At 37.6% G+C, this 19452-nt stretch overlaps 1 protein-coding gene and 1 non-coding gene across 2 annotated transcripts in view; one reads left to right on the top strand and one right to left on the bottom strand.

The window, feature by feature from the left end:
- LOC141909765 (uncharacterized) overlaps window positions 1-16417 on the bottom strand; it is a 36540-nt gene extending 20123 nt beyond the window's left edge. Inside the window, exon 1 of the mRNA XM_074800369.1 lies at window positions 16308-16417. The gene's annotated coding sequence lies outside the window, so the exon portion shown is untranslated. The remainder of the gene's footprint in view (window positions 1-16307) is intronic.
- A 2634-nt stretch (window positions 16418-19051) lies between these two features.
- On the top strand, window positions 19052-19125 carry Trnam-cau (transfer RNA methionine (anticodon CAU)). The gene has a single exon. It is a non-coding gene; the product is annotated as a tRNA-Met (tRNA).
- Window positions 19126-19452: the final 327 nt, after the last annotated feature.

Raw genomic sequence — 19452 nt, 5'->3', positions numbered from 1 at the left:
TATTGATTTGAATTGACCGGCAACCAGTCTAGCCAACACACTGATTGATGACGTAGTGCACATCCTGTCAAAACTAATTATCGAAAAGATGAAGAAAATTATAAAACGGGAAAAAGGAAAAATAACCGATGTTTTGTCATAGATTAAACGCCAAAATTCACAACAACAAATTTGAAACAGCTGTTTTGAGTTTGGGTTCGATGTACGTCAATTCAAGGTAACTTTTATTGAATAGTCTCATGACGCCTGCTAATAGCGATTTTTTGTAGAGCCTTATTGTGATATAATACACCAGTTTTATCAGGTTCAAAACGCCGAAGATAAACTATATTCATTTTTTTCATTTCTATAGTTACCAAAATTTTTGCATATTAATGATGCATTAGGCAGAAAACCCGTTAGTGCTGCTTTGCAGCTATATTTGCAACGGTTTTTACGGCGTCAGAAAATTAATTCAAACAGTGTAGAAACATTAGACATTAATAAAAGAATAATAATCATCTTTTTGTTAGGCCCTATGAGAACGGTTAAATCGATTTCACTTCCGGTAAGTGCCCTCCTTAGGTTTTCTGCCCTATATAGGTGCAGTCCTGAGCACAATTTCATGAAAAAGTTTATGCCTAAAACGGTTAAGTTTGAACTGTTGTCCTCATTGAAAACACGAAGTAACCAATGGCGATTACACCAAAAATTTGAGTTTAATTTTTTTTTGAAATAAGCACATCCGATTATAAAAGCATGCCATCCAGAAAAAGGAAGCTTACTAGGGATATTCCAGTTCAGGATTTTAAATTCTAGGGTCTGGAATATATCTTTAACGCTGGGCCCAGTTTCACGAAAAAAGTGTAAGGCTAAAACGGTTAAGTTTGAATTGTTGTCCTCAACGAAAACATGAACTAACTTATAGCAATTACACCGAAAAATTTGACCCATTTAACAAAGTAGAATAGAGGATTACAGCGCGTGATAATCTATTAATCTATCTACACTTGACACGTGTTTAAGGGTGTTTTATTCCAATAAACAGTCACGGAAACACGAGCATCAGCGCGTCGACGCCGCCGCCTGCTTCCTACTCGTCGTAAACACGTGATTAATGGGTTGACACTAAAAACGAAAACAGACACGTCGACGTACACGAAACGACGATCGGATGATTAATGGTCGATGCTAAAATGCGAATGCAAACGACCGAAACGACGAGTACGTATGATATAACGCGATGTGTTGTTCTTGTTCTTATGGATAGTGAATGGAATGGAGGCAATAAGCTTTTAAGGAGATTAAGCTTCCATTGGCAGACGACTTTGTGTAAAAGCATTGAATCCCATCCACAAAGCTAATACCTACGACGCAATGTAATGTTATTTAGATAAAACTCATATTCGGATACGGTTTTATAGCGAGTGATATATCAAATTATGATATATCAATTTTTATGTTATTATGCGATAGTGCAATATATCAAATCGCCGAGATGTATAATGGCAGCTAATCGTGGCGAATTAGTGTTCATTTATGAAGAATTGTGGCTTTTTGAAACACAAGGGGCTTCATTGACAGTCACAAGGTCAAGGGCTTGGTTAGAGTCAACCAGTGGATAGTTCACTGTTTGTTATCTATCTGCTGGTTATCTTTACCAAAAACTTTTTATGGTGTTTCCCTTGTGACTACCACGATGCGAGTTAGGTTCGAACTCTGAGAAATATTCATATCTTGTCCAGAAGAATTCATTACATTTTGTCTAAAACATGATTGTATTTTGTCTATAATGTATCATAACAGTTTGTGTATAAAATATCATAATATTTTTCTATAAAATATCATAATATTTTGTCTATAAAATATCATATTATTTTGTCTATAAAATATCATAATATTTTGTCTATAGAATATCATAATATTTTTCTATAAAATATCATAATATTTTGTCTATAAAATATCATATTATTTTGTCTATAAAATATCATAATATTTTGTCTATAGAATATCATAATATTTTGTCTATAAAATATCATAATATTTTGTCTAAAAAATATCATCATATTTTGTCTAAAAATATCATAACAGTTTGTCTATGAAATATCATCATATTTTGTCTATAAAATATCATAACAGTTTGTCTATGAAATATCATAATATTTTTTTTCTATAAAATATCATAATATTTTGTCTATAAAATATCATCATATTTTGTCTATAAAATATCATCATATTTTTTTCTATAAAATATCATCATATTTTGTCTATAAAATATCATAATATTTTTTTCTATAAAATATCATAATGTTTTGTCTGTAAATCATCATTTTGTATATAATGTATTATTTGAATTGATAGAGATTTTTTTTCAACTCCAGGCAATGGATCCTACTGATTACAAAAGGACTCATAAAGTACCGAGTCATTCAAGTCATATAATTCCTTCATTCGTTATTGATTCAAAAACTAACACACTAATTCGCGGATCCGAATCGCGGACTACGAAAAACGCGCACCCGAGTCGTAAAGGTGTCGTCTGCGAACACTCGCCTGCCAGTGATTTGTGAAGGGCTGACGATGAAGTGTCGTTCTCTCGGCTTCACGCATTCCTGGACATAAAAATGTCACCAGCGACCGACGACGATTTGTTGACGATTTATTTTCTAGGAGCAGACGATAGATCAACGTCGCGATTGAGTCACTGTTTTGTTCGACTACTCATAATTACATGACGTCACAGAGTTTAGATGATGGTGCCCCATCCCTCCCACGTGACGCAACAAATCATCGTGTATACTTTAAACATTTTAGTCATCGTTTCTGTTCGCTAGTTAGCGTTTTATGTTCACCGCTTCGGATCGTCGTTTCGTACTAAGCGACGAGCGCTTCACCGTTTTATGACGAGCAGTGCGTCAGAGTTGATGAAGCGGAGAGAACACGTCATCGACCAAACGACATCCTAGTGACCTACTGGTCGCTTAGGCAAATATATCATCATATCTAACGGTTTTCTCTGTGACGACGTATATTATATTCAAATTTCGTAATTTTTAACAGCTCTATTTCTTGCTTTTTTCGTACAGTCGAATTTTCAAATTGACGATAAATTTTGTTTCCCCTACGAAATAAAATTCAAATTTTCAACGGATATATTTCAATCATGCTTTCTCTGTGACTTTCAAATTTTTAAATTCTAACCGCTAACTTTCTTAATTTTTCATTCAAAATTTTAAATTTTCAAACATGACGCGGCTCTCTTTTTTGCTTTCGATCCGCGAAATAATATTCAAATTTCAATTTTTTACGGTTATATTTCATGCTTTCCCTGTAAAAGTATATAAGTTTCTCAAACTCATTTTCTTACTTTCTTGGTGATGTTTTACTCAAATTTGTATCAGCTCAAGGTGAAGTATCATTCAAAATTCTAAAATGTTTAACGGCTCTTTCTATTGCTTTCTCGTCAATGACGTATGATTCAAATTCTTAACGGTTTTCGTGAGTCATGCGCGTATCAGCGGCTAAGTGAATTGCCAAAGATAAGGAACTCTTTACACTGCGATACAAAATATACAAAAGTCAGGGTATTAAGATAAAAACCCACTTTTTAAAAAATTAAAAGAATTCTAAAATCGAAAATTTATTTATTGAAACAATCTAAAATATAAAGAACACGACGTTTCGATCTCACCGGAGATCATCGTCAGGTACACCTTTATTTTATCATCTGTTCACACCACGTTTGAGTGTGGTTAGCGTACTAAAAGTACTACTATTTTCATGTGACCAAAGGTACTCAATAAGAGAATTTACTCAGATCACTAATCTATATTAAGAAAATATACAGTTTCTCGTTTTAAACTGGAATCACTCCATGTACCCTGCAAGACATTTACCAAACCTACATAGAACCAACAGCATTATCGAATCTCAACATGGGCCGAAACGCAACGAATATCACATTTGAAACTAGCAAAATATGAATGAGAAAATATTCATGTATAGTTTTAAAAATAATGAGCTTTCATATTCCATACAGTTCTCGAGTGGAGCTCCATAACTATAGAATAGGCCTTTATACCTCGGGGTGTGACGAAATATACCAGCGCCTTACAGTCGTCTGCCAAATTACTACCTGCTACTGAAAATGGGTGTGTACTGACGCCGGGAAGTTTAGGTGGTTGATATTTCAGAGAGTCGAGTTGAGTTGGGCGTGAGAGAAGCCGCTAGACGAATGATGAGCTATTCAAACATTACTACTGTTCTGTCAACTACTACGAAACGAGTTTATCATGGATTTTGCGATTGGGCTCAGGGTGAAATGCATATCCGTGTAGATTACCAAATCAGCGTTTATATGTACATTTTCTTTTTCGGACCCGTCACTATATTGGGCATCACTTTGAATGTCATAACGATTTTAGTCTTGAAACATATGAACAAAGATGTTTACTATTTACTCAAAGTTCTCGCTATTTTCGACATATGTTATTCATCGAGTGTGTTCGTCATGTACCCTCTACGCGCAATTCACCTCTATATACATTTAGGGGATACAATTTTGCGTATAGATGACTGGATGTTTGGCTGGGAATTTATACAAGTTGCGTTAGGACCGTATCATATGTTTCAACAGACCAGAAACTGGTGCGTTATTCTTATCAGTTTAGAAAGACTCGTTATTACAATATTGCCGTTAAAATCGAGATTGGTCTGGACACGAAAATTGGTGAATTGTATCATAATACTGATAAATATTTATGGTATATGTTTTTACCTGCCATTGTTTTTGCCGCAACGAGCTCTTGACCCTTTGCGTTGTTTTGACAGACATTCTACCTTTTGGCGAGGCCGGCATTTTGGATACTACTACCCTCTTCTCGATCGATGGAAGGTTTTTGCAGAAAACTGGCAGGGAACTGTATCGAGTATCATCGCTCCTATGTGTGCCCTAATCACTTTAAACGTCATTTTAATTTTGGCTTTGATTGTGATCAGATTTTCACGAATTGGTAAAAGTCGTTCAGCAATAAAGAATCAAACTTCCAACACGTTAGAGTTACGCGCGTTGAGAATGTCGTTTGCTCTTGTTGCTGTTTTCATCACGTTCGAATCGTTGATATTTTTGGAGAAATTTCAGTATGCGGGTTTTCCGGGTATCCGAATAGTATTTTTAGGTAATTTCAATGCTTTTGACACGCTTATGTTTCAGCGAAAACTAGCTATCGGTTTAACTGTGGTAGATTCATGTATGAACTTTTTAGTCTATTGTTTGTCTAACAGTAAATTCAGAGTCGCTGTTGTTCAAGTAGGGACGCAGAAATGTAAACCTTGTCGCGTTCGGAAATGAATGATAAACCACCAGATAAAAACCGAGTTTTTGACGGGAAGCTTCGAGGGGGAGCTACTGGCATACACGGGTCGGTCGTTCCAAGAGCACCGCTAGAGGGCATTGAAACTCTTCTGCGTAATAAAAACTTCGTTTCGTCATACACCAGAACGTACAAGAAAAAAAACAAATTTTACCGCGCAAAAACCAATAATTCGTTTTTGCGCGGTAAAATTTGTTTTCGTGGACGATGAAAAATAAAAAGCTGATATGCCTCGAATCAGCTACCATCAATGAGAGTGAAGATTAGTCTAATTTTCACCGTTATTTTTGGAATATAGTTACAGATATATCATCTCTCTCTATCTAGCGAACGGTCGAGATCGAAATGACGTAAGTCTTTTTTGATAAAATAAATTCTCGATTTTAAAATTCTAACGGCTACTTTCAAAACTTTCAAAGCCTCTTTCAATTTTTTTCGTCGTCGATGACGTATTTCTCGAATACCTAACGTTTCAGAATCAGAAGTAAATTAAGAAACTCTTTACACTGCGTTTCAAAATTTACAAATTTAAGGGGGCGTTACTCAAAAGTTATTATCATTATTATTATCACTATTATCATTCTTATTATTATTATAATTATTATTATAATTATTATTATAATAATTATTATTATTATTATTATTATTATTATTATTATTATTATTATTATTATTATTATTATTATTATTATTATTATTATTATTATTATTATTATTATTATTATTATTATTATTATTATTATTATTATTATTATTATTATTATTATTATTATTATTATTATTATTATTATTATTATCATTCTTATTATTATTATAATTATTATTATAATTATTATTATAATAATTATTATTATTATTATTATTATTATTATTATTATTATTATTATTATTATTATTATTATTATTATTATTATTATTATTATTATTATTATTATTATTATTATTATTATTATTATTATTATTATTATTATTATTATTATTATTATTATTATTATTATTATTATTATTATTATTATTATTATTATTATTATTATTATTATTATTATTATTATTATTATTATTATTATTATTATTATTATTATTATTATTATTATTATTATTATCATTATAAATACCATAGGAACGATGAATTTTTTGATTGTCACTATGTCAACTATCTCCCGGTTAACTTTAACCAACTTTTGAATGAAATGACCCCCCAACAAGTTTCTACTTTCATGAAATATAGTTGTTTGAGTTGTTTTGAATCGCAATTAGGGGATTAAGTCATATCGCAAAATCTTAATTCAGAAAATATCGGATATGCTTTCGTTTTGAACTGGAAGCAGCATGCGCCTAAACTGAGTCCATTTCAATCGAAAATACTTAACGGTTTTCGGGAATTATACAAAATCGCAGTAACTACACCAATGATAGGAAACTTTACTACTTTCAAAATATAAAAAATCGTCATAGCGTTTTTTTAACGAAATGATAAGCGTTTTGAATCGTGAAAAAAGACGTGGAATGAAATGATTTAATCAGATCACTAAATGTGTAATTAACAAAATATAATCGTCATTCTTTTTGAACTGGATTCACTATTTAACATAATATACGGACTTATGGGATTCAACATATAGACCATCCTATAAACCAAGAGTTGAAACTAGCTAAAGCTGAAATAGAAAATATTCATACAAAGTTTTAAAAATACCGAAATAGCGAGCTTTCAGATACAGTTCCCGAGCGGTGAACCTTTATACCTCAGGGTGTGACGAAATATACCAGCGCCTTACAGTCGTCTGCCAAATTACTACCTGCTACTGAAAATGGGTGTGTACTGACGCCGGGAAGTTTAGGTGGTTGATATTTCAGAGAGTCGAGTTGAAACGGGCGTGAGAGAAGCCGCTAGACGAATGATGAGCTATTCAAACATTACTACTGTTCTGTCAACTACTACGAAACGATATTATCATGGACTTTGCGATTGGGCCAAGGCTGAACTTCCGATTCGCGTGGAATACCAAATCAGCGTTTATATGTACATTTTCTTTTACGGGCCCGTCACTATATTGGGCATCACTTTGAATGTCATAACGATTTTAGTCTTGAAAAAGATGAACAAAGATGTTTATTATTTACTCAAAGTTCTCGCTATTTTCGACATATGTTATTCATCGAGTGTGTTCGTCATGTACCCTCTACGCGCAATTCACATCTATGTACATTTAGGGGATACCGTTTTGCGTAGGGATGATTGGATGTTTGGCTGGGAATTTATAATTGTCGCGTTAGGACCGTATCATATGTTTCAACAGACCAGAAACTGGTGCGTAATTCTTATCAGTTTAGAAAGACTCGTTATAACAATTTTGCCGTTAAGATCGAGATTGTTCTGGACACGAAAAGTAGTGAATTGTATAATAATATTGATTAATATTTATGGTATATGTTTTTACCTTCCAATGTTTTTGCCGGATCGAGTTCTTGAACCTATGCGTTGTTTTCATAGACATACTACTCTTTGGCAACGCGGGGATTTTGCCTACTTCTCTCTTCTTCTACGTCAATGGAAGGGTTTTGCAGGAGAATGGCAGGGCACTACATCGAGTATCATTACTCCTATGATCGCAATTCTCACTTTAAACGTCATTTTGATTTTGGCTTTGATTGTGATCAGATTTTCAGGAATCGGTAAAAGTCGTTCAGCAATAAAGAATCAAACTTCCAACACGTTAGAGTTACGCGCGTTGAGAATGTCGTTTGCTCTTGTTGCTGTTTTTGTCGGGTGCGAAACATTGATATTTTTGGAAAAATTTCAGTATGCGGGTTTTCCGGGTATCCCACCCACTCTTATAGGTAATTTAAACCGATTGGATTCGCTGATGGTTCTGCGAAAACTAGCTATCGGTTTAACCGTAGTTGATTCATGTATGAACTTTTTAGTCTATTGTTTGTCTAACAGTAAATTCAGAGTCGCTGTTGTTCAACTGATGACGCAGAAATGTAAACCTTGTTGCGCTCGGAAATGAATGATAAACCACCAGATAAAAACCGAATTTTTGACGGGAAGCTTCGAGGGGGAGCTACTGGCATACACGGGTCGGTCGTTCCAAGACCACCGCTAGAGGGCATTGAAACTCTTCTGCGTATTAAAAACTTCATTTTGTCATACACCAGAGCGGACAAGCAGAAACAAATTCTAACAAAAAACAAATAATTTGTTTTCGCGGGGTCGGATTTTGAAAAATAAAAGCTGATATTTCTCGAATCAGCCACCATCAATGACAGTGAAGTTTAATTTAATATTCGCCGGAATTTTTTGGAATAAAGCTCCAGAAATAGCATCACTATAACTAGCGAACGGCTGTCGCGTGGTTTTGCCCGAAGAACCAATTAACGCAATTATCATCTGACTCGTTGATCGAGGACAGAATAATTGGCCTAATTGACCTGAATTTTCTGGTAAAAACAGCAGCAATACTTTCTATGCTGTCTGTGTATAAATACAGATATAGAGTGTTTGATTAGTCAAACGAGGACACGGAGCGAACAGTAGCAAAATATTTTTATTTACGATACAAAAATGTTTCTGCAATTTTCCTATACACAAACACGTGATGGCGCGGAAACAATGTTTACCCAAAAGTTGGTGAAAGCGAAGTTGAACAGAGAAAATCTCTGAGCAGCCATTTCGTGAGTCATGCGCGTATCAGCGGCTAAGTGAATTGCCAAAGATAAGGAACTCTTTAAACTGCGATACAAAATATACAAAAGTCAGGGTATTAAGATAAAAACCCACTTTTTAAAAAATTAAAAGAATTCTAAAATCGAAAATTTATTTATTGAAACAATCTAAAATATAAAGAACACGATGTTTCGATCTCACCGGAGATCATCGTCAGGTACACCTTTATTTTATCATCTGTTCACACCACGTTTAAGTGTGGTTAGCGTACTAAAAGTACTACTATTTTCATTTAAACTGGAATCACTCCATGTACCCTGCAAGACATTTACCAAACCTACATAGAACCAACAGCATTATCGAATCTCAACATGGGCCGAAACGCAACGAATATCACATTTGAAACTAGCAAAATATGAATGAGAAAATATTCATAGCTTGAAAAATAATGAGCTTTCATATTTAATACAGTCCCCAAGCGGAGTACCTAAACTTAGAATAGGCCTTTATACCTCGGGGTGTGACGAAATATACCAGCACCTTACAGTCGTCTGCCAAATTACTACCTGCTACTGAAAATGGGTGTGTACTGACGCCGGGAAGTTTAGGCGGTTGATATTTCAGAGAGTCGAGTTGAATCGGGCGTGAGAGAAGCCGTTAGACGAATGATGAGCTATTCAAACATTTCTACTCTTCTGTCAACTACTACGAAACGAGTTTATCATGATATTTGCGATTTTGCTCAGGGTGAACTTCCAATCCGTGTAGATTACCAAATCAGCGTTTATATGTACATTTTCTTTTACGGACCCGTCACTATATTGGGCATCACTTTGAATGTTATAACGATTTTAGTCTTGAAACATATGAACAAAGATGTTTACTATTTACTCAAAGTTCTCGCTATTTTCGACATATGTTATTCAACGAGTGTGTTCATCATGTACCCTCTACGCACAATTCACCTCTATATACATTTACGGGATGTCATTTTGCGTTATGATGACTGGCTGTTTGGCTGGGAATTTATAAGAATTGCGTTAGGACCGTATCACATGTTTCAACAGACCAGAAACTGGTGCGTAATTCTTATCAGTTTAGAAAGACTTGTAATTACAATCTTGCCGTTAAGATCGAGATTGTTCTGGACACGAAAAGTGGTGAATTGTATAATATTACTGATTAATGTTTATGGTATATGTTTTTACCTTCCAATATTTTTACCGGATCGAGTTCTTGAACCTATGCGTTGTTTTCATAGACATACTACTATTTGGCAACGCGGGGATTTTGCCTACTTCTCTCCTCTTCTCCGCGAATGGATGCGTTTGGTATCAAACTGGGAGGGCACTACATCGAGTATCATTACTCCTATGATCGCAATTCTCACTTTAAACGTCATTTTAATTTTGGCTTTGATTGTGATCAGATTTTCAGGAATTGGTAAAAGTCGTTCAGCAATAAAGAATCAAACTTCCAACACGTTAGAGTTACGCGCGTTGAGAATGTCGTTTGCTCTTGTTGCTGTTTTTGTCGGGTGCGAAACATTGATATTTTTGGAAAAATTTCAGTATGCGGGTTTTCCGGGTATCCCACCCACTCTTATAGGTAATTTAAACCGATTGGATTCGCTGATGGTTCTGCGAAAACTAGCTATCGGTTTAACCGTAGTTGATTCATGTATGAACTTTTTAGTCTATTGTTTGTCTAACAGTAAATTCAGAGTCGCTGTTGTTCAACTGATGACGCAGAAATGTAAACCTTGTTGCGCTCGGAAATGAATGATAAACCACCAGATAAAAACCGAATTTTTGACGGGAAGCTTCGAGGGGGAGCTACTGGCATACACGGGTCGGTCGTTCCAAGACCACCGCTAGAGGGCATTGAAACTCTTCTGCGTATTAAAAACTTCATTTTGTCATACACCAGAGCGGACAAGCAGAAACAAATTCTAACAAAAAACAAATAATTTGTTTTCGCGGGGTCGGATTTTGAAAAATAAAAGCTGATATGTCTCGAATCAGCCACCATCAATGACAGTGAAGTTTAATTTAATATTCGCCGGAATTTTTTGGAATAAAGCTCCAGAAATAGCATCACTATAACTAGCGAACGGCTGTCGCGTGGTTTTGCCCGAAGAACCAATTAACGCAATTATCATCTGACTCGTTGATCGAGGACAGAATAATTGGCCTAATTGACCTGAATTTTCTGGTAAAAACAGCAGCAATACTTTCTATGCTGTCTGTGTATAAATACAGATATAGAGTGTTTGATTAGTCAAACGAGGACACGGAGCGAACAGTAGCAAAATATTTTTATTTACGATACAAAAATGTTTCTGCAATTTTCCTATACACAAACACGTGATGGCGCGGAAACAATGTTTACTCAAAAGTTGGTGAAAGTTAAGTTGAAGAGAAAAAAAACTCGGAACAGCCATTAAACCACACAGCAACAAACACTCAAAAGTTGGTTAAAGTAAGATTGAAGGGAATTTAAAGGCTTCAATATCTGGGCCAGTTGGTCAAAGGTTGGTTAAAGATATTGTCACCATAATGAACTATCCACTGGATAACTCTAACCAACCTTTGAGCAACCGGCCCCAGGATCGTCACTTTCCCTCCAATTACAATAGCTTTTGAAAACGACGTTCTAGAAATTAATTACAGCAAAAAAAGTGAGCAGCGGATGAAAAGAAACGAACCCGAATTAAAGTCGTCGAGACAAGCGACGTAGATGGAGAAAAATCGATATTTATTAATTCCGATAAAACGTTATTCATACGCGATAATGTTATTAGTATTTTTCCGCCGTATTAATTAACAGCAGCGTTGGACGTAACGTAACAAACGTAACGTAAGCGTTCTTTCGTTCGTTCGTACGCTGCTTTTAACGATAATTACGTTTCCTTGTACAAAAAATGTTGACGTTGACGTTAACGCTCGGTGACAAACGTTATTACGCAGCGTTTTAGGTTTCAACGTATACGTTATTCGATTGGATTTAGCGTGAAATATATGTTTTGTTGTAACAACTGGTCAGAAATGGATAGAAAAAAATGGATTAGTTTCGTGCGCGACGCTGAATGCAAAACTTCAGAAAAACCGCTAGGCGGCGTTGATTGAAAAATTTCAAAAATTTCGCTAGGCGGCGCTGAATGAAAAAATTACAGCAGTTACTATGGCTAAGTGGCGCTAGTGTTAACTAAGCATTCCACGTTTTTCAGAATGAAACACCCACTATGGCGATCGAGGATCCGCTAGGTGCGCTGAAGTCAGCCTTCGACCTGTAATATAAATACGACGCCTATAATCACCTCGTGTGACGTCATTGATATTTATATTTTCGGTGTAAACCGCAGACTGAAGTTAATCACAATGTGACGGCCAACTGACGTCCAATATGACGCGTCTCTGTGAAAAACACGTGTGACGTCGTTGCAGATTGCTGAAACCGAGGTAGGCACCCCGATAATGCTCGCTTATGCGAAATGGTTGTTTTAATTTGAACAATGCCTTTTCCTATCTTCCGGACCCTGGTTTTCTGTGGATCGGGGCCTGATTTGGTACTGGTTCGGTATTAGAGGACTATCGTCTGGTTATGAGATAAGGATTTAGTTATAATGTGAGTAATGTATGAGAGGATTATCCGGTAATATATAACTGTGTATTTATGTAACTAACAGTGACAGACGGCTCGTTGTTGTAACCTGATATCGACTGCTGATAAATACGTCTATACATAAATCAACTGAACTCGTGCAGACGATATACTGTTAAGGAATCTGTCATATCCACCCCGGTCATGTGGCCAAAACGTAGAGTTACTCCATTCTCATGCGACTGCAGATTAATACATGAAACTACTTCCTACATCAGCTCAGATGAACAGACGACCTACTGTAAGGAATCTGTCATATCCACTCGCCCGTCATGTGGGCAGCTTAGACCGTATCAACAAACAAAACACGATGTAGGGTATCTGCAATATCCATCTCACGCTATGTGGGCAAGACAAAGGTTCAATAAGCCAAACATAACATTTGAGATGTCATCCTCCTAGCCTAAATACAGCCATTGAAGCAAAAACGAATTCCCTTCTCTTTTAATAGCACGGTGAAAAGCTGTGCAGAAAACCCGTTATCGCTGCTTTGCAGCTATATTTGTTATTATTTTTCTCTTTTTTATTCATTTATTTTACCATTATTTTTCGTAATTATTGTTGGATTCTCTTACTAGACCCACGCAACAATACTCCAGGGACCGTGGTATAAAAACAAAAGCTATATTGCTCCACATCAGTCATACGTAATAGTCATGAGGACCATTTAATGATATTATATTGTGGTTTAAACTGTGTAAAGGTAATTATTGTAAACAATATTTTATTGCTGCCCCCGCGTTAGCAGGTTTACTGCTTATCGATGACTATAGAGCTTGAATTCCGCATTATGGAATAATAGCTAGTTCTGCACACAAACTACTGTTGGAAAAAATTTGACTCAACATGAAACGCACGTAGAAATGGATGTCATATCACAATATTACTCTACGCGGTTTCAACGTAAGACCAGTAACAACTTAAGACCAGTCTAAGCTCATTTTGGTTCTATAGCCAATCTAACAACTTAAGACCAGTCTAAACTCATTGTGGTTCTATAGCCAATCTAACAACTTAAGACCAGTCTAAACTCATTGTGGTTCTATAGCCAATCTAACAACTTAAGACCAGTCTAAACTCATTTTAGTTCTATAGCCAATCTAACAACTTAATACCAGTCTAAGTCCTCGGCCTACTTCTAGTTCTAAAGCCGATCTAGCAATGTAAGATGGACTTAAGTCCAATCACTGAGCCCATCCGTTTGGTAATCAGAACTTACCCCAATTGGCAACCATTCGTTCACATAATATGAAGCCATCAACATCGATTTACATCCAAAAACCTGACGGGTTTTGTGAAAACTGCTGGTCGCCTGGGAAGACGCCGAACGTATAACTATAACCGTTAGATAACCGTTACATTTAAAAGTTCATATCGTATCAAAAACAAATCTCAATTATGGACACGAACTTTGGGAATTTTTGAAACATCAGCCGACTGTTGTCTACTTGTTGTCAGTCTTATCTTTACAACCAATGGCATATATAGTAATCAACGAAAGCATCGTGATCGCGAGAATCTTACCCCGACACGCGAGGGTTCAACGAAAGTTGACAAAGAGACCTCAGATACAGGATAGTAAAACACTTAAAACGTCGGACATTGATTGGCACTTAACCGTCTTAACTGTTGACGGCTACTTTCAAATATCTGCGATAAACAGTTGTAACACAAGTAGATAATGAAATCGTTTCAAATCGATATTGCAGCGGTCATGTGCTTTTATCACGTGGCCGACGCCATACTGGTTATGGTATGAAAATAGAATACGTGATTTATATGAAAAAACCTCTCCTGATTGTGGATTTTCCTGTTGCATATTTTAGATGACAATCCCAGCACTGTTTGGCAAACAAACTATGATAAAGCTTCCAACAATTTTGCTTTAGACAATTTTCGCCATGTCTGGGACGGGGTGTAACTGTGAGGGAGGAAGGGTGGGAGCTAGGTAGGGATTAAGGTCGAGAGGGAGGTCGAGAGGGAGGTTGGGTGGCGGGAAAAGATGGTGGGGAGGGGTAGGGGGTAAGTAGGTAGGGAGGGAGTCTAGGAGGGAGCGATTGCTTCGTGTTTCGTATTTTTTTCGGACTCGCTAGCACTAACAAGGGCCCATGTTGTAGGTGATCGAATTCTGCGATAAAAAAACCGTTAAATGTCACATGTCACCAAACGGAAGTCTGTTGTTGTAGGAGTCACAAAAATCAATAACACAACCCGCCGTATCGATTATACCACTGTGTGTAATATATCATAGAATCAGATAGATGGGTGCTCTTTCGATATCATCTCCTCCTCTCTCTACGGATGGTTCAGGGCCTTCTGTTAACCGCTATTTCCAAGTATATGAACTTCGATTTATACAAAAAGCGCTGTAAATTCGACCAAAACTCAATCTGTACTTCGATTTTCAATATCAAACTCCTAAAACCATATCTTTCAATCCGATCCAACTATCCAACTATTCCCTCTTGTCCCCTATTTCTCACTTCTTTCGTGTCAAACCCGTCTCCTCCCCCTCCCCCCCTCTCTCTCTCTCTCTCTCTCTCTCTCTCTCTCTCTCTCTCTCTCTCTCTCTCTCTCTCTCTCTCTCTCTCTCTCTCTCTCTCTCTCTCTCTCTCTCTCTCTCTCTCTCTCTCTCTCTCTCTCTCTCTCTCTCTCTCTCTCTCTCTCTCTCTCTCTCTCTCTCTCTCTCTCTCTCTCTCTCTCTCTTCCTGTCTATCCGTTGTCGAGTCACACAATGTCGCGTGTCTAACAAACTCCAGTCGAGTTAAATCGACTTCTGAATCGATTTCTACCAGAAAAAACCATCCGATATGAAAGTTCTCGCGCATGCCCAGCTGGGCTATTAACACCACAACAATACGCGTCCATCAAATCTCCTTCTGTGTGTAACTTAAGATCAGTCTAAAGCTCATTTCTGTTCTATAAACAATCTAACAACTTAAGACCAGTCTAAACCGATTTTGGTTCTATAACCAATTTAACAACTTGAGACCAGTCTAAACTCATTTTAGTTCTATAACCAATCTAAAAACTTAAGACCAGTCTAAGCTCATTTGGTTCTATAACCAATCTATCAACTTAAGACCAGTCTAAGCTCATTTTAGTTCTATAACCGATCTAAAAACTTAAGACCAGTCTAAGCTCATTTGGTTCTATAACCAATCTATCAACTTAAGACCAGTCTAAGCTCATTTTAGTTCTATAACCAATCTAACAACTTAAGACCAGTCTAAGCTCATTTTAGTTCTATAACCAATCTAACAACTTAAGACCAGTCTAAACCCATTTTGGTTCTATAACCAATTTGACAACTTAAGACTAGTCTAAACTCATTTTAGTTCTATAACCAATCTAACAACTTAAGACCAGTCTAAGTTCAATTTGGATCTATAACCAATCTAACAACTTATAAGAAAAGTCATGGTTTGTTTTGGTTCTACAACCATTTGGACCCGTTGGTGTTGAAACGAGAAGTAATCACGAATTGCAAAATTCGGTTACGAAATTTTTTTTATAGAATCGTGGAACTAAATTCCATCGGATGAAGCAATACTTTAAACTCGTTCAATGATAAATCTAGCCGATAAACTGCCGTCTGTGTCTCTGAGATTCACTAGGCTTACCTTATACTGAGATAGAGAGATATCGACGAGTCTGTATTAGTATCCGTATACACAACACAGCACGCATCCAGAGGTAAACCGTAAAATCCAACCCAACCAACTGTTACTGCTAAACGCGAGAAACAAGTGGTAATACCAGCAGCGAAACGCGCTCGGCGGCAGCGGAACATGTTACGTCACTACGAGCAACAGCCAATAACCGCTCGAGTATATGAGTCAGTCGGGATGCGTAGAGCGGTATTCAGCATCACTTCAGGATAACTAAGATGATGAAGATAAATGCATCTTATTGATGTTTGCATGTTGTATGTCGTCTGAAGAATGTGTAATTGTCGTCGTGTATCAGTTCACAACAACCACCACCACCACCACGGCATTAGCGGCAGCAGCAGCATCCCCCACCACAAGTTGCAGCAGTGATGGACAGGGACAGGGACAGGGACAGGGACAGAGAGAGAGAGAGGGACAGGGACAGGGACAGAGAGAGAGAGGGATAGGGACAGGGACAGAGAGAGAGAGAGGGACAGGGACAGGGACAGGGATAGGGACAGGGACAGAGAGAGAGAGAGGGACAGGGACAGGGACAGAGAGAGAGGGACTGGGACAGGGACAGGGACAGGGACAGGGACAGGGACAGGGACAGGGACAGGGACAGGGGAGTGAAAACGAGGACAGGGAGAGAAGTAGAGATAGGGAGATGAAGAGGTGCCCAGAGAGGGAGAGGGAGTGAGGAGGAGCGATGTGATGATGATGGGAATGTGAACACGTGTTTATATCTATCACGTGGTGTAACAAACTGATTCTGAATGAAGTGTTATCTGCGTAATCCGGTAAAAATATCTCGAAACAAACTTCAGTGATAAAACCGAGGAATAGATCTTCTAAACCTAATCAAAAAATCTACTTCATAAAATATTGATTAAAATTGAATATATTTTGTGATCGTTACGATGACGGCGCGTGCACGTAACTGTGTATGTGTCAAACCGTAAAATGATTGTGAATCATTGAACAAACGTCTGCTGTACGCACAATGACGTCATCACCCGTTACTATTTTGTTCCAGCCGTTATTGTGCATCTTATGAATTGCTAATTTTGTGTCTTAATTCAATTTCGTGCAAGCTATGAAAAATTCATTTGTAAGTCTATATGGGTTTCGCTGCTGCTGCTGCTGCTGCTGCTGCTGCTGCTGCTGCTGCTGCTGCTGCTGCTGCTGCTGCTGCTGCTGCTCTTCTCAAAACGGATCTGGACCAAGTTTCATCGATTCTGTAGCAAGATGATAATCGGGTTTATCCCTGTAGGGTAACTTTGATACCCAACGGCCAGTATAAGCGCAATCGTGACCATTAACAAAAGTGGTCTTTCAGCGAAGAGTGGGCGTTTTGTTCGAGATTATGCTATACACTAAGAACGATCGTAGACTCGCCTAAAAACCATGGAACCGGCCCCATGGGCAGGCATGATTCCAAAAGTTGACTCCAAATTGAGACTGTAGTCACTAAGCTGTTAGATTACCTATAACTACAGTAAGTCGGTGTTAGACTGGTCTCAACTCAGATTTCAGATTTGTTCGACAACTTCTATCTGGACGGGAGCGAGAAAAGTCCAAAAGTTATATCTTGTGATTTTTACGTTTGGTCGCTTCTACGCGATACCTTTGTCTGATTGCGCCATTTTGTTCATACGCAAGAATATGCCGGTCATTCTCAAGCTATAGGACGTCAACTGCAACGGGTATTATATGCCGTCACGGACATGTATCCGTTCTAAAATGTATCGATTCTGAAGTGTGAATTCTGGGATTCGAACCCAAAATCTATAATAGAACGAAATATCATATAATCATAATTTTTAAAATCCAATTTCAGGCGTATGTCAGTTTTGCCGCCAACCCGCGCGCCGTTCATTCAGTTTCAGATTTCCCGGTTCCCTAGTTTACTAGAACCCCCGACGGGTAACACAATAAACGATGACCGAAAGTAATTTAGTTTTTCTACAGAAATTAGCGCCAAGTCGGATGACGATCAATCCGGCGGTAAAATGTCAGTTGCGATTAATCCGCCAGTGATGCGGATACAATTAATGCGAGAGCGCGCGATGACTGTAACTTTACGCCGGAGAATGAGTCACCAGATCGCGAGCAGACGACACCCGAGGACGAATCCGGGGACCCGAACAGCAGACGGATCAAACTTATATTTTCCCCTGAGTCATCGCCCTTCTCTCTCTTCTCTCCCTTGGAAAAATACCGATGCACAAATACAACGTTGTACAAAGAGAGAATCGAGGATTACCGTAATCATTCTGATAATAATAACTCAACCGACCCCCAAATCGTAATCACTCTAATAATGATAGTAACTGCGAACTGCTGAGTCATTCTGATAGACGGAAGTTCGTTTTTAATGAACAAATATTCAGTCCAATATAATATTACTGATTTGGACCTTGTTGCTATGATACGATATATTGTTCAGAAGAGGGATAGTTGGATTTTTGTTCAACAATATCGTATCATAGCAACAAGAATATTTTCGGGTTTTGCCGTTTTCTATAGGTTTGCCGACGTCTTGACCATGGGCAAACTTTCACTCCTAAGCGTCGCCGGTTTAAAGCGTTCAGTTAATGTCTGACCTGTTCTTGTGAGGTCAATCATTTCCTGTCGCACGCCGTCGCGACAGTCCGCGTGCATTGTTGTCCCGCATAGCGGTCACAACGACAGGGCCTAGCAATCGATCAGCCGCCTCGTTGGCGCAGTTGGTTAGCGCGTCAGTCTCATAATCTGAAGGTCGTGAGTTCGAGCCTCACACGGGGCAATTCAGCCCACGGCGGTGGATATTTTTCGTTTTTGAAAATATCAACAATCAACAGTAAAATGTGAAGCGGGCAATCCGATTTATTTTGAGGTTATGTTAATCAGGGCCAGTGCACGGCAGCCCAAATTGTCCACGGATCATGAATACTTTTGTAAATAAGCAATACCCAATCTAAACGCTGTCAGAATTTTTGAAAACAATTTTTATTCCTACTTCATTCGATTTTTTGAAGTTCCAGTTTCTAAAGCCTGCACTTCAATAGATGCTAGATTTGAAAACGATTAAACAAATCCGTTCTGCTCTGGAATAGATTGCCGGTCGAATTAG

Source organism: Tubulanus polymorphus, chromosome 8 (assembly GCF_964204645.1).
Source record: "Tubulanus polymorphus chromosome 8, tnTubPoly1.2, whole genome shotgun sequence".
Classification (NCBI taxonomy): Eukaryota; Metazoa; Nemertea; class Palaeonemertea; order Tubulaniformes; family Tubulanidae; genus Tubulanus; species Tubulanus polymorphus.
Note: the sequence above shows the minus strand (reverse complement) of the source record. Positions and strands in the feature narration are given on the sequence as shown.